Raw genomic sequence first — 13,205 nt, forward strand, 5'->3', positions numbered from 1 at the left:
GGGTTGTAGATCTACCGCCCAGCCACCTCCTAGGCAGCCCTGTGCTCTTCTGCCTCTCCTCTCACTTGTCACTCCTTTATATGGAATCATGAAACTCGGACATCTTTGCCATGGCCTTTAAGGTCATGAAGAACCAGACTGGGGCCAGGAGCCCTCATTTTCTCAGCTATACTGCATCTTTAAACGTTATTTGCAGTAGTTTTTTTTGACTCCTATCTTTGGACATTTCTAGAGTAAGAATGGACATTAGCATCTTAGAGATGCTACCATGAACAATGGAAAACTCTCTCTTTTTTTAAATTTTTTATTTTTTTATAAACATGTATTTTTATCCCCAGGGGTACAGGTCTGTGAATCAGCACTCAAAAATATGGAACGCTTCACGAATTTGCGTGTCATCCTTGCGCAGGGGCCATGCTAATCTTCTCTGTATCGTTCCAATTTTAGTATATGTGCTGCCGAATTCGGCGAGCACAATGGAAAACTCTCTTAAGAACTGTTTCAAATGCTTTACTCCAATGGCAGCACAAAGTTCCAAAACAGCTGCAACAAAGGAGCAGATACAAGTCAGGAATCTAGATGCTAGTCTCTTCTTCTTCATGGCACCTTATGATTCTCTATGAATTCTTCCTTTGGACTTCCTCCCCTCACCCCCACCCACTAGGCCATTCTGTTGGTGAGGTGAAGGTGAAAAGAAGAGTTTTCTAGGGGTGTGTTTGACAATAGGAAGGTTAGTTCTACACTTTTTAGTAAGATTTGGTAGATTTTGAGTCCTAATTATTTATGGCTTTTAAGAGAATCACCTAAGCTTCAAACAGTTTTAGGGCAACAAGAAAAACTCCAAGTAAGATTCCATTTGGCAGGAAGTGGGGTGGAAGAGACTAAAGACACTTTCAAATTTAGCAATTTTTTACTTCATTATTTTTATAATTTAATTTGTATTATCTGAATATCTTAATTCACTCAACTGTTATGATTTCCCTAAATATCTTGGATTGTATCATGTTGTTAGAGTCTACTTGGCTTCTGTTCCCATTTAATTTTGTTGTCATAAACCAGATCAAAACACACAAAATTGCTATCCTGTTCTCCCTACCTTGCACTGATTCCAGAAACCATGACCTTGACCTCACCTCTTTTCCATCATTAAGAGCAGGGAATTGATCACTATGCCCTTGAAGAGAAGAAACAGAGTTCGGTGATATCAAACAGGCCAAGTGGGATCATGCTTCCCGTGGTCTGATTTCTTACCCTAATCTACATAGCCAGGTCCCTTGCTCTTGTGTCAGGATCCAATATAGTGAATCACTAGGTTATTGATACTCAACCACAGCCTAGACTTGTCAAAGATCCCTTGTTGCATCTGAATTTTCAAAGAGGACATCCTGTGCATCAGCTTCATTAAACTCTAATGGCAGAGTGTGACCTGTGACCCATCACTAGTTTCTGCCTAGGTCAATTCACTAAGATTTCTTTCAGTAGGAATAACGACAGCTATAAATTGCAATAGTTTAAGCTTGTGGTAAAACACACATAAAAATGCAGAAAAGCTACTGTTTTAACGATACATTTCAGTGGTATTAAGTATATTCCAAGTATGTATAACCAGCACTACTCTCCATTTCTAGAATTTTTTTAACATCCCAAACAAAATTTCTGTAACCATTAGATGGTAACTTCCATTCCCTCCTCTCCCCAGCTCCTGGTTGCCTCAACTTTCTGTCTCTAGGAGACTGGATATCCTAGATGTTTTATATAATATGAATGTTTTTCTCAAGGCTAATCACCTCTGGTTACACTGAATGTTGTGTGTCCAGACTTCTGAAGCAGGAAGATGAGAGGTTATAGCTAACTTAAGAAAAGTGTCTGAATGCATGTTTCCCTTCGTCCCCAGAAAGAGAGGCAGGATCTTGGCTGTTAATACAGCACAAGTGTAGACAACTGAATTTCCTTGCTATTTGTTTGTATTGATTGATCATTTTTTAGTAGAAAGGATCACTAGTGATATCAAACAGGCCAAGTGGGATCATGCTTCCCGTGGTCTGATTTCTTACCCTAATCTACATAGCCAGGTCCCCTAGATCACTAGAAAGTCAATGTTATTTATAAATGGAAGACACTATAAAAATTGTTAGAGTTTAAACATAGTTCTTACATTTCAGCTAGAAACTACTGCATGCAGTTTGCATGCAAAAAGCAGTTCTCATTTTTCATAAAAAAAGTGATTAACAAGTATTAGCAAGGTACTAAAGACTACCAACAGATTGAGATGTTTTCTGAATTTAAAAAAATTCAAAGCCAGTTACTTAATACTGTATCAATAGATCACTAAAGTGATTTCAAGTACCGCTAGTGTTAAGTGATCAACGTTTTGGACAACACCACTTAGTAAATGTTTATAGCTTTTGTTATGTTTCCCTTGCGTTATGTAAGCCCTCTACACTTTACTCAGCCTAATAAAAATTCCTTATAAGTGTGTAGGGAGAAGGAACTTCAAATTGTATCTTTTATAATTTCTTTTCCTTTGGAATCATATTTCTAAAATTGTTTTCCTATTGGCTTAATTATCAAGAAAAAATTTTCAGGTGCTGAGATCAAAGAAGATTATTTAAATTTACCAAGGCATAAAAGGTTAAAAAAAAAAAAAGCAAAGAAAGAGAAGGCATGTTAATTCCTCTTTAATAATTCAAGATTTCAGTGATCTGAAAGTATTGGGGGGAAAAAAATCACCTGAGTAATAAAGCATGCATCATTTGAATGGATTAAAGTTCAAATCACTGCAAAGCAGCTTATTTTTCATCCATCACCATGGATACGAAAGGACAGCTGAAGTGCAGGCATCTGACATCACAAGCATGCCCAAACAGGCCCAGGAGGAGAGCTGCTGCTTGCAATGCCAGCGCCACAAAGGACAGAAGAAAAGCAGTGAAGGGCGGGGAGAGAGAGGCAGAGGGAGAGGGTCATTGTTAAGGCGATGAATCAGAAGTTCAGTTGGGAGGATTAAATGCGGGGAGGTTCAAGGCCATCTGAGAAGCTTGGAGACTGGCAGTTGTTTACACCGACCTTTTAATACCTTCTTAGCCAGAAATAGAACCAGAGGGGACTGAGAGAGAAGGTATATCAGATAATTCGCTACTCAAACGGCAGTTTCGATAATTTCTTTTAGGTTTTTTTTCTGTTATGGATTAATTTAACTAATGTTCTTTGAGCTGCCTGGCTCACTTAATACTAAAAACCAATCCCCAAAGTGACGGAAGACTCCAAATAACAGCTTGAAAGACAATGGAGCCCGTACCCACAGGACAATAGAAAGTGGTAAATACGGAGAAAAATGGCTATTTTTGGTACTAAGTCCTTTTTTCATAAACAGACACTTTTTTTTAAACTTTATTTTAAATTTTTTATTAACTTAAAATTGTGTTTCCTATCAAAAGACGTGCGTCTATTCCCAGGTTGCTGTTTAGGGTATAAAGACTTGGGCCCAGGAACCCTGGATACCAGTGTACTGGGAAAAGACTTTAACAGCAAGTTCTCTGGGGAAAACCCTGATTTGTAGCATTTACTGATGTCTGTGGTGTCAGTATTCTCCCCATGGCTGATTTCCAGCCACCAATATGATGTCAGCTGGCTTACAAAATTTCTGAAGATCTAATAATGGGCCCTTGTGAGCCAGTTGCCAGCTAGCTCTAGCATATCAATGACTTGGGTTCTGGGTCAGTTCTGCCAGGAGGTTGGGGTGAGATTTTGAACACCTCTCTGGGCCTCTGTTTCCCCATCAGATGAAAGGGTTGGAGCTAGGGTTAAACTCTAGCTGTTCAAAGTCTCCACGAGTTTGCCCTGGCGGTTAGAAGGAGGATTCTTGGGGCTTCTTTTGGGAAATAGTATTTGAGCGATGCTCCTCCATTAGGGTCGTACCTCCTCACATCCTCTTCAACTTTGCGGACCCATGCTGACTCTCTTGGAGAGGATTTTAGATTTCTATGTCAGGTACTGTTTGAAGAGAATCTTCAAAAGCCATTTGAATAATTGGTCTCAAAGTGTAGCTTCCATTTATGAAAATCAATACTATGAAACTTAAAATCGTGAGTCAAACACCAACATAAGGATGTCTGTGGATAGTACTGGACTGACTTTCTTGGTTAAGTGTTAAACAAAATGCTGGTTGAAAGAGTCAACCATGCCTGAGTGGAATTATATGCATGGGATCATAGACTTTTTACAGTATCTTAGAGAAGACTTCTTCCAAGCGTTTTCAAATGTACGCAAAGTGTTCATCAGAACCCCCTCAGAAAAATGCCTCTGTGTGTATGCATGTGTGTGTGTGTACAAACAGGGGTGTGCACTAACATGGTAATCCACTTCCCTCCCCACTACCATGTCCCTTTAGATGGAGAAGCAGCCCTTCCTATACATCCTATGAAATCGTGCTTTTTGTTTTTTAAAATACTGGGTTTCCATACAAAGTTTCTTTAGAAGAATCAGTTCTGCTAGAGGGTGAAAGGGGAAATAAAGGCATCGGATTAATGCTGTTTGCTTTGTTTAACAAACCAGAAACCAAGCTTTAAAGAAAACAAATATCTTGTCACTATCCCATAACCAGTAACAGGCAGAGGCATGTCTGGAATTCAGGTCTGTGAATTCAGGTTTCTAGACCAGTCATTCCCTTTTCAGAAGCTGGCTACCTAGGAACACTACTTCCCATTATATGTCTCTGGGTAAATAATCTAATCGTGTGTTGTCCCAGCAGGGTAGTCACAACCCAAATGTGACTGCTGAGGTACATGAAATGTGGCTCATCTGAATTGAGATGTGTTGTAACTGCAAAATACATACCCAGTGTCAAATTCTTGGCACAAAACAACAGTGTGAAATAGCTCATTGATAATTTTAAAGTATTGATTACATGTTGAAATAATACTTTGGATATATTGCGTTATATAACATATATGGTAAATTTAATTTCATTTTTTAAAACTTATATTAATGTGACTGGCTACTAGACAATTTAAAATGAAATATGTGGCTCATATATTGTGTTTCTATTAGGCAAATCTGATCTAACCAAAAGGTCAGTTTGCACACTATGTACAGTGGGAAATATCTGCCCTTCCTATTTTTCAGGGTTTTAAAAAAAATTTTATTAAAAACTTTTATTTTAGTCATCTCTATACCCGGCATAGGGCTCAAACTCACTACCCTGAGATCAAGAGTCACACACACTTCTGACTGAGCCAGCTAGGCATCCCTCTCAGGGTTGTTTTAAAATCAAATGAAGTAATCATTGTGAGTGCTATGCAAAACGCTACTCAAATATGATCACATTCTGAAGCATTTTGAGCATTTAAGTTTGCTTGGTTACCTACTGTGTTAATTGCTCCCTGGCAAGCAAGATAAGTTTTGTGGAGTTTTTCCTTTGTTGTTGTTTATATGTTTTGGGGGGGAAGGAGGTAGATCATAGTGTAGGCTGCAAACATTATAAAGAACACATTCATGCAGACTTATTTATATGCTGTGTATGTGCTGAGCCCATCTACTCATTAGCCTCAGTGCAGAGCCATATAGATTGTAGATGCTACTTACATGCAGTGAGAATCTCAGTTTGAGTGATAGGCCTTAGAATCCTCCCCAAAAAAGAACTTTTCTAAGGGGAAGAGTCAAGCATGGTTATCTTGATCAAGAGTTATCAAAGAAGGTAGTGTCCGACTATATAGCACAGTGACTTATTCAAAGATATACCAGATCACCTCCCTACTGGTTTGTGTCATAATGCATGAGAAATGAAAGCACTGCTTCACTAACTTACATGAAATGTCTGGGAATAACAAATGTCTTAGTTCAGGCTGCTCTAACAAAGTAGGATACTGAAGCCTCGGTGGATTGAACAACAGAAATTTATTCCTCACAGTTTTAGAGGCTGGGAAGTCCAAGATCATGATGCTAGCAGATCTTTTGTGTGGTGAGAACCCAGCTCCTGGGTTGCAGATGGCTGTTGTGTTGTACCCTCACATGACAGAGAGCAGAGAGCAGAGAGCTAGCTTTCTGGTGTCTTCTTTAAGGGTACTAATCCCATTCATGAGGGCTTCATCCTCATGGTGACATTACCTCTCAAAGGCCCCATCTCTTAATACTATCTCACTGGGGATCTGATTTCAACATATAAATTTTTTTGAGGGGGAAAGCACAAACATTTAGTCTGTAATAGCAAGTAACACTTTACTGGGATCCATTTAATAGAGAATAATACATAGGAAAGGGGCATTTCACATTCACCTCCAAAACTTGGTTCTAGAACACTAGATCAGTCAGGGTACGGTCAGGAAAAGAGAAACCACAGTAGGCTTGAACAGAGGGTATTTAATATAGGGAATTAGAACATAGGTGGTGAAAGGCTAAAAGATCACAAAGGGAACACTGAGATAACCTGGATATCTGTACTGCAGAAAGCAGTTAACTTGTTAAGGGAACAAAATAATTGGGGTTGGGGGTCACTAGAGCCTAGGCACTCAGAGGAGGCCCTACAGAGCTGATGTCTACACCTCTAGGGGACAGTTCCAGGTATGTAGACCTAGGAACAGCAAAAGACATGTTAGAATAGAGCCAGCTGCTGGTGTCATAGTCACATCGATAGAAGCAGGGACATGAAAAAGGAACTTTGCTCTCACCAACTCCCACCTTGCCACCTTTTCCTAATGTGTTCTATCAGCAGAACCTAATATTCAACCAACTAGCAAAGACTCTATGGGAAATGTAGTTTGTTGAGTCCTCAGCACTACATAACAGAATATAGAAAGGCAGGTTTGGATCTGAGAAAAATAGGTATACTTCTGATGCAATTCCAATTCAACTGTGGCCCTGACATGGTGGTGCCACTCAGAGAGCTAGTGACAGCCACCAGTGGAAGCTGCTGGCTTCTGGAAAGAAATGGGATAGACTTTTGCATAATATAGCAGTGGTCCTGATGCCCTTCCTAGGAAGGACTACCAATGAAGGTTGGTGTGTTTGTAAGTGTGAGACACTCTCTGGGAGGTCCCAGAAATTACTGTGGGAAAGTCTTTTGACAATATAAGCATTATAAATCAGAAGGGGTCAAAAGACAACCATATATGGTTGCTATTATCTATATTTACAGCCTATATAATTACATACTTTTTTTTTTTTTTTAAGATTTATTTATTTGACAGAGAGATCACAAGTAGGCAGAGAGGCAGGCAGAGAGAAGGGGAGAAGCAGGCTCCCCACCAAGCAGAGAGCCCGACACAGGGATTGATCCCAGGACCCCGAGACCATGACCCACGCTGAAGGCAGAAGCTCCAGCCCACTGAGTCATCCAGGCGCCCCTACATACGTTTTTCTTAAATGAACTTTAAATTAAGTATGCCAGACTGGTTTACAAACCTATTTGAGTAAAATTGTCATTGTCACTTTTGGGGACTTTTTAAAGTTTTGGCTGGTATTCTTTTTTCTAATAACAACATTCCAGTTTTCCTTTGGGGAAACATTTCTCTCAGCTCTTCTGGAAGAACATGAAAATTCAGGAGACTTGATCATACCCTTTCTACTTCCCCTACCGCAAGCAACCCCTTGGCAGCAGTAATTAGTTCATGTCCTGGTATGAGAAGTCAGAATGAATACCAGGATTTCTGTTGGACCAATCAGAAAAGAGGTGTTCTTTTCTCCATGGGGTTGTTAGGTGAATAGAGTGTAAGTCTGGAGCTTAGGTGTTAATACCTAGTATTTCCTACAGCCCACCTGGTATAAAACAAACACATAGGGAAGTATGTGCAAGATAAAGAGATCATTTTTTAAAAGAGAAAATAATTTTAATGACATTGAATGTATGGATTTAACCATATTTGGAAATAGGTCACCTTCTAGATTTTTCTATTTATATGTCAATGCAATTTTTTAATGAAGTCATTCAAAAAGTTGAAATAACACATACAGTGAAAAACACCTATTGTAAGTTTACATTTTGATGAGTTTTGATAGAGGAAACACTCTTTTAACTCCACCTCAGTCAAGATACAACCTGTTTACAGCACTCTAAAACATCTCTCTCATTTTTTTCTAGTCAATTGCTACCCTGTTCCCGTAGTCAAATGTTCTGATTTTCACCAGTATAAATGAACTCTGCCTGCTTTTGAACTGATTATTGGTGGTAATATACAGAATATATTCTTTTGCGGTTGACTTCTGCTTAACATACCTTGGAAATTTATCATGTTGATCAGTTAATTTTCTTGATACCCAGCATTATTGTAAGGATATACATTTTTGTTTTTTAAAGTTTTTATTTAAATTCTAGTTAGTTAACATACAGTGTAATATTGGTTTCAGGAGTAAAATTTAGTGATTCAACAGTTCCATATAACACCTAAGTGCTATTTCACCCATCCCCCACTCACCTCTCCTCTGGTAATCATCATTTTGTTTTCTATAGCTGAGTCCGTTTCTTGGTTTGCCTCTCTTTTCCCCTATGATCATTTGTTTTGTTTCTTAAATTCCACATGAGTGAAAAAAATAAACACATTCCTTAACATGACCTAAAGATATAATCACTTATTGTGTATAAAAAAAAAAAAGAAAAACCCCAAAGTGAAAATCATGTGTAGTAATCACTGTTCAATATTCAGCCTTACAAATGTTTTAGGTATCAAAAGATTATTCATTAATTAACTTGATGTACTATCAATCCAAGTTCTTAAGTTTCCTAAGGATTTTAGAAATTATGTTTAAACTGAACTACTATAATACATAATTACTGTTATAAAACATTAGTTGAAATCATGATTCAATTTAGTTGAACACAAAGGGATATACATTTTAAACATTTATGCTCATGTTGAAGGATAATTAGGTTGTTGCCTATTTCATAATATTAATAAATCAACACTGTTGATTAAGTATTTTTGGATATCTGATGTTGTTTCTCCTGTTTTACCTTGGAGTAAAATTACTAGGATATGCTAGAGATGTGTGCTTGTCTACATAAGAAACACCATCGGCATTCTTACCTGGATGTCCTGCAGATTTCTCAAACAAATTACTCCTTACTGTCCTTTACCTCGCACTTGCATTCTGTACTCACTGTCTTGGTGAAGGGTGCCACGTGTCTTACTCAGGAATCTGAGCTCAACCTAGCTTCCTTCTTCCCTCTACACCCTCCTACATGCAATCAGTCTGGTAACACAGGTAGCACATACCCATTTTCTTTCTCTCTTCATTATGATTGCAATATGGTGATTTTTTTCAAACTTTTTTTTACCTTTGAGATATAGTAAAAAAATACGTATTACATGTATATAAAAGTAACTGAAACAAAAACTTCACGGTACTTATCCTTTCTGTACAGAAAATACTTTATTTTTCTGTTCCACTCTATATCCATTTAAAAAATGTGATCATAAAGCATAAATTGATTTGATGATTCATTAATAAGTTGCAAACACAGTTTGGAAAAAAGATGGATGAAAGCTCAGGTCCCAGAGTCAGACAAGGGTTTAAATCCCTACTCCTCTATTTAACTGTAACCTTGGGCCAAGTTCTTAACTGCCACCCCCACCCCCCAACCATGGCTTCACTTGCAACAACAACAACAAAATAATAAAATAATATGGTATCATAGAATTGTAACAAGGGTTAAAATGGGTTGTAGCAAGGATAAAGGGAGGTTATAAAACTTTAACCTCAGGTCCAGGAATAGAAGGTGCTCAACTGATACTAGCTGAAGCAGGCCTCCTCATTTCTTGCCTTTATTACTCACCCCTTTCTGAAGTTTTAAAGCCCTTAGCTGACCTTCTGCTTCTGGTCTCACCCCGCATGAGGCCACTGAGAAAATCTTTCTCCAATGCAGATCAGATCGTATCAATCCTCTGTTCAAAAGCTCATTAGTCACTACTTGGCTTTTGGTATTAAACATATGCTTCTTAAAAAGGCATTTAAACATTTAGTCTTTGCTCCCTCTCTGGTCATATCTTGGGCCGTTCCCTTTCTAAGTGCTCCTCATCATGTCTTTCTCAGTGATTTGTCCTGCCCCTCTAATGCTGTATACTGATTTGTTTCTATCTTATCATTCTTCCCACCTCCAGTTAGCTTTTATGTAACATAAGCTACAAGTCGAGAGTTAGTTTTTCTGGGAAGCATATCTGGGCTCAACCTAGCCAGGTTGAGCTAAGAGTCACTCTTCCAAGTCCCCTTAACACCCTAAACATACCTTTATAATAGCCTTTACTACACAGTAACTGCAATTCGAGAAACTTATTTTTCTTGTTCATTAGACAGTAAGCAGCTAGAAGACAAGGACTTTATTTTTCTTATCTGTATTCTCTAACTGTGTAGTAAGTACTCAATATGTATTTAGTGAATGAATGAAAGTGTTTAACTTAGTTTTCCACTGTGATTCTGCCATTTTCCTGTCTTTACTGGAGAAATAACTGGCTATTTTACGCTAGAATCCTGAAGTAGTAAAAACACTTTTTCAGTAAAAATATTGATTCACCTAACATATCTGTCAATTAAAATTAAAAATCACCTAGCACATTATTACTTAGCAATAATTTAATATTAATTAAAATTACCTAGCATACTTACTGTAAATTAAAAATATAGTCACTGATATTAACAGAATTTCCTATGGATTATTTTTCTTAAGAACAGGCAATTGCCTACTAAGAAAATTGTACTGACATTCTCCCTTTCAAATCTAACAATGTAAACAAGAAAACAAAGAAAACAAATAGAATTGTTTTCTTTCAGTGCTATTTCTACTGCTTTGGAGATAGCACTTAGTCTGTAGGTCAATTTACTTAAAGATGTAGTTGTGGAGTAATGAAACCCAAGAACATTTATTAAAAACTAACTTAAACCAATTTTAGCTTAACTCTTTTTATGCTAAACAAAAGTAAAACATCCTCATGTTCAAATAAATTCCATGAAATCGAGAAACTATCAATGATTTATTTACCAGTTATGAAAGAAGAAAAATACTAGTAAACATCTCAAGGGTTTTATTTCTTTCTCCACTAATAAAATAATAAACTTGTAAATTTAATATAGCAATCAAAAAAGATTTATCCTTTGTTTAAAGCAATTTATCCTATTGTTTAAAGCAACAACCAAAGGGTATCAGCCTTCTGTACTGTAAGGGCAAATAATAATAATCAATTAGACTAAATTTATTTCTGGAAGATCAAATCACCATATGTGTCTCCAATTTCACTATTATTTACACCTGGCTCAAGTTTTCCTAAGCCATTCAATTTCTTTTGAACGCCTAGCATATTAGGTGCTGTTTAAAAGTTAGTATTATATGCTGACAATCTATTTACCTGTAATTTCTTTTTTTTTTTTTTTTTTTTAAAGATTTTATTTATTTATTTGACAGAGAGAGATCACAAGTAGGCAGAGAGGCAGGCAGAGAGAGAGAGAGGAGGAAGCAGGCTCTCCACTGAGCAGAAAGCCCGATGCGGGACTCGATCCCAGGACCCTGAGATCATGACCTGAGCTGAAGGCAGCGGCTTAACCCACTGAGCCACCCAGGTGCCCTGTAATTTCTTTTTTTAAGAATATTTTACTTATTAGAGAGAGAGAGAGCACATGCACATGCACCCATGATCATAACTGGGGTGGGGGGAGGGAGGGCAGAGGGAGAGGGAGAAGCAGACTCCCTGCTAAGCAAGGAGTCCACTAGGCCGTGGATCCCAGGACCCTGAAATGGTGACCTGAGCTGAAGATAGACGCTTAAACCAACTGAACCACACACAGGAGCCCCAACCTGTAATTTCTTAATAAGTTTAAAATTTTCTAGCAATATGGACACTGGAAGTTTGATTTAAAAGTTTCAAATTTTTTATTTTTATTTTTTAAGAACATCTTTTATTATTTTTTAAAGATTTCATTTATTTATTCGAGATCGAGAGATAGTGAGAGAGTGCAAGATAGAGCACAAGTGGGAAGGAGGAGCCCCATGTGGGGCTCAATGCCAGGACCCTGGGATCCTGACCTGAGCCAAAGGCAGACACTTAATCGACAGAGCCCCCCGGCCCCCAATTTTTTTATTATCACCTATCTAGGAAAGATATGTAAAATTGTGACAATGCTTTTTTCCCCCCCAAGAATGGTGCAAAATGGACAACTAAACTTTATTTTTTAATTTAATTTTTTAAAACGATTTTATTTATTTATTTGAGAGAGAGAGAGAGTATGAGAGTGGGGAGGGTCAGAAGGAGAAGCAGATTCCCCACTGAACGGGGAACCCTATGTAGGACTTGATCCTGGAACTCCAGGATCATGACATAAGCTAAAGGCAGTTGCCCATCCAACTGAGCCACCCAGGCACAACCAACCTTTAGCTAAGGATGATTATACTGGTGTGCTTTCTAAGATATGATTTTTTATAGTATGCTCCTTTAAAATGCAGTCATTGTACTTTCTGGATTGTCTACAGAAGGAAGTCTACCTATTAATTTTATGAAACTTCTGATTTATTGCTCAAACTTCTTAGTTTCTTCACATAGAAAATGGGAATAATTTCATTAGTAAGCACTTCTAGGAAGAGTTTAATTAATAATATCTATCATCACATGGTATTAATCAAGGCAATCAAAATCTTGCAGAAAGAGAACATTCAGTTAGCAAAATGATTAATCTGGAGATATTGCAATACTGTGTAAGGCCAAAATACTAAAAATAAAATTACAATGTTATATGAAAATATATTAAAAATATTTAAAAATATATTTTATATTAAAAATAAAACTCCAATTATACTGATTATTATAATATATATAGTATAATTCCTTTCATAAATATAATCTTTAAAAATAAGAAGGCTTATTCCTATTAAATACAATTTCAAGTGTCATAATATAAAAATATACTTTTGTTGGCTTTCTATTTTTCTGAAAAGCACAACAGAAATTATCTCATGTTTTGGGATACATTTTAAAGAATTAGATCAATAAGCTGGTTTTTAGTCCTGGAGATTTAGAAATCCTTTGGGTCTTTATTCAAGGTCAAATAAATTGATAGTCACTATTACTTCAAATATGATAGAATGAATAAAAGCGCACATTGTAAACATCTTGAAAATGTGTTATATACAATTAGATAATTTTTTGGAGACGACTAACCTTTTAAGTACTTTCTGGCTTTTTAGCAACTCTATTAACCTGTAGGTGAAACACATTAAAGGCATTCAGTTTGAA

General features: G+C 37.1%; 1 non-coding gene across 1 annotated transcript; it reads right to left on the minus strand.

Annotated features, from left to right (window-relative positions):
• Positions 1-364: 364 nt before the first annotated feature.
• Positions 365-475, minus strand: LOC116589532. The gene has a single exon (XR_004285308.1). It is a non-coding gene; the product is annotated as a U6 spliceosomal RNA (small nuclear RNA).
• Positions 476-13,205: the final 12,730 nt, after the last annotated feature.

Source organism: Mustela erminea, chromosome 4, assembly GCF_009829155.1.
Source record: "Mustela erminea isolate mMusErm1 chromosome 4, mMusErm1.Pri, whole genome shotgun sequence".
In the NCBI taxonomy this organism is placed as follows: domain Eukaryota; kingdom Metazoa; phylum Chordata; class Mammalia; order Carnivora; family Mustelidae; genus Mustela; species Mustela erminea.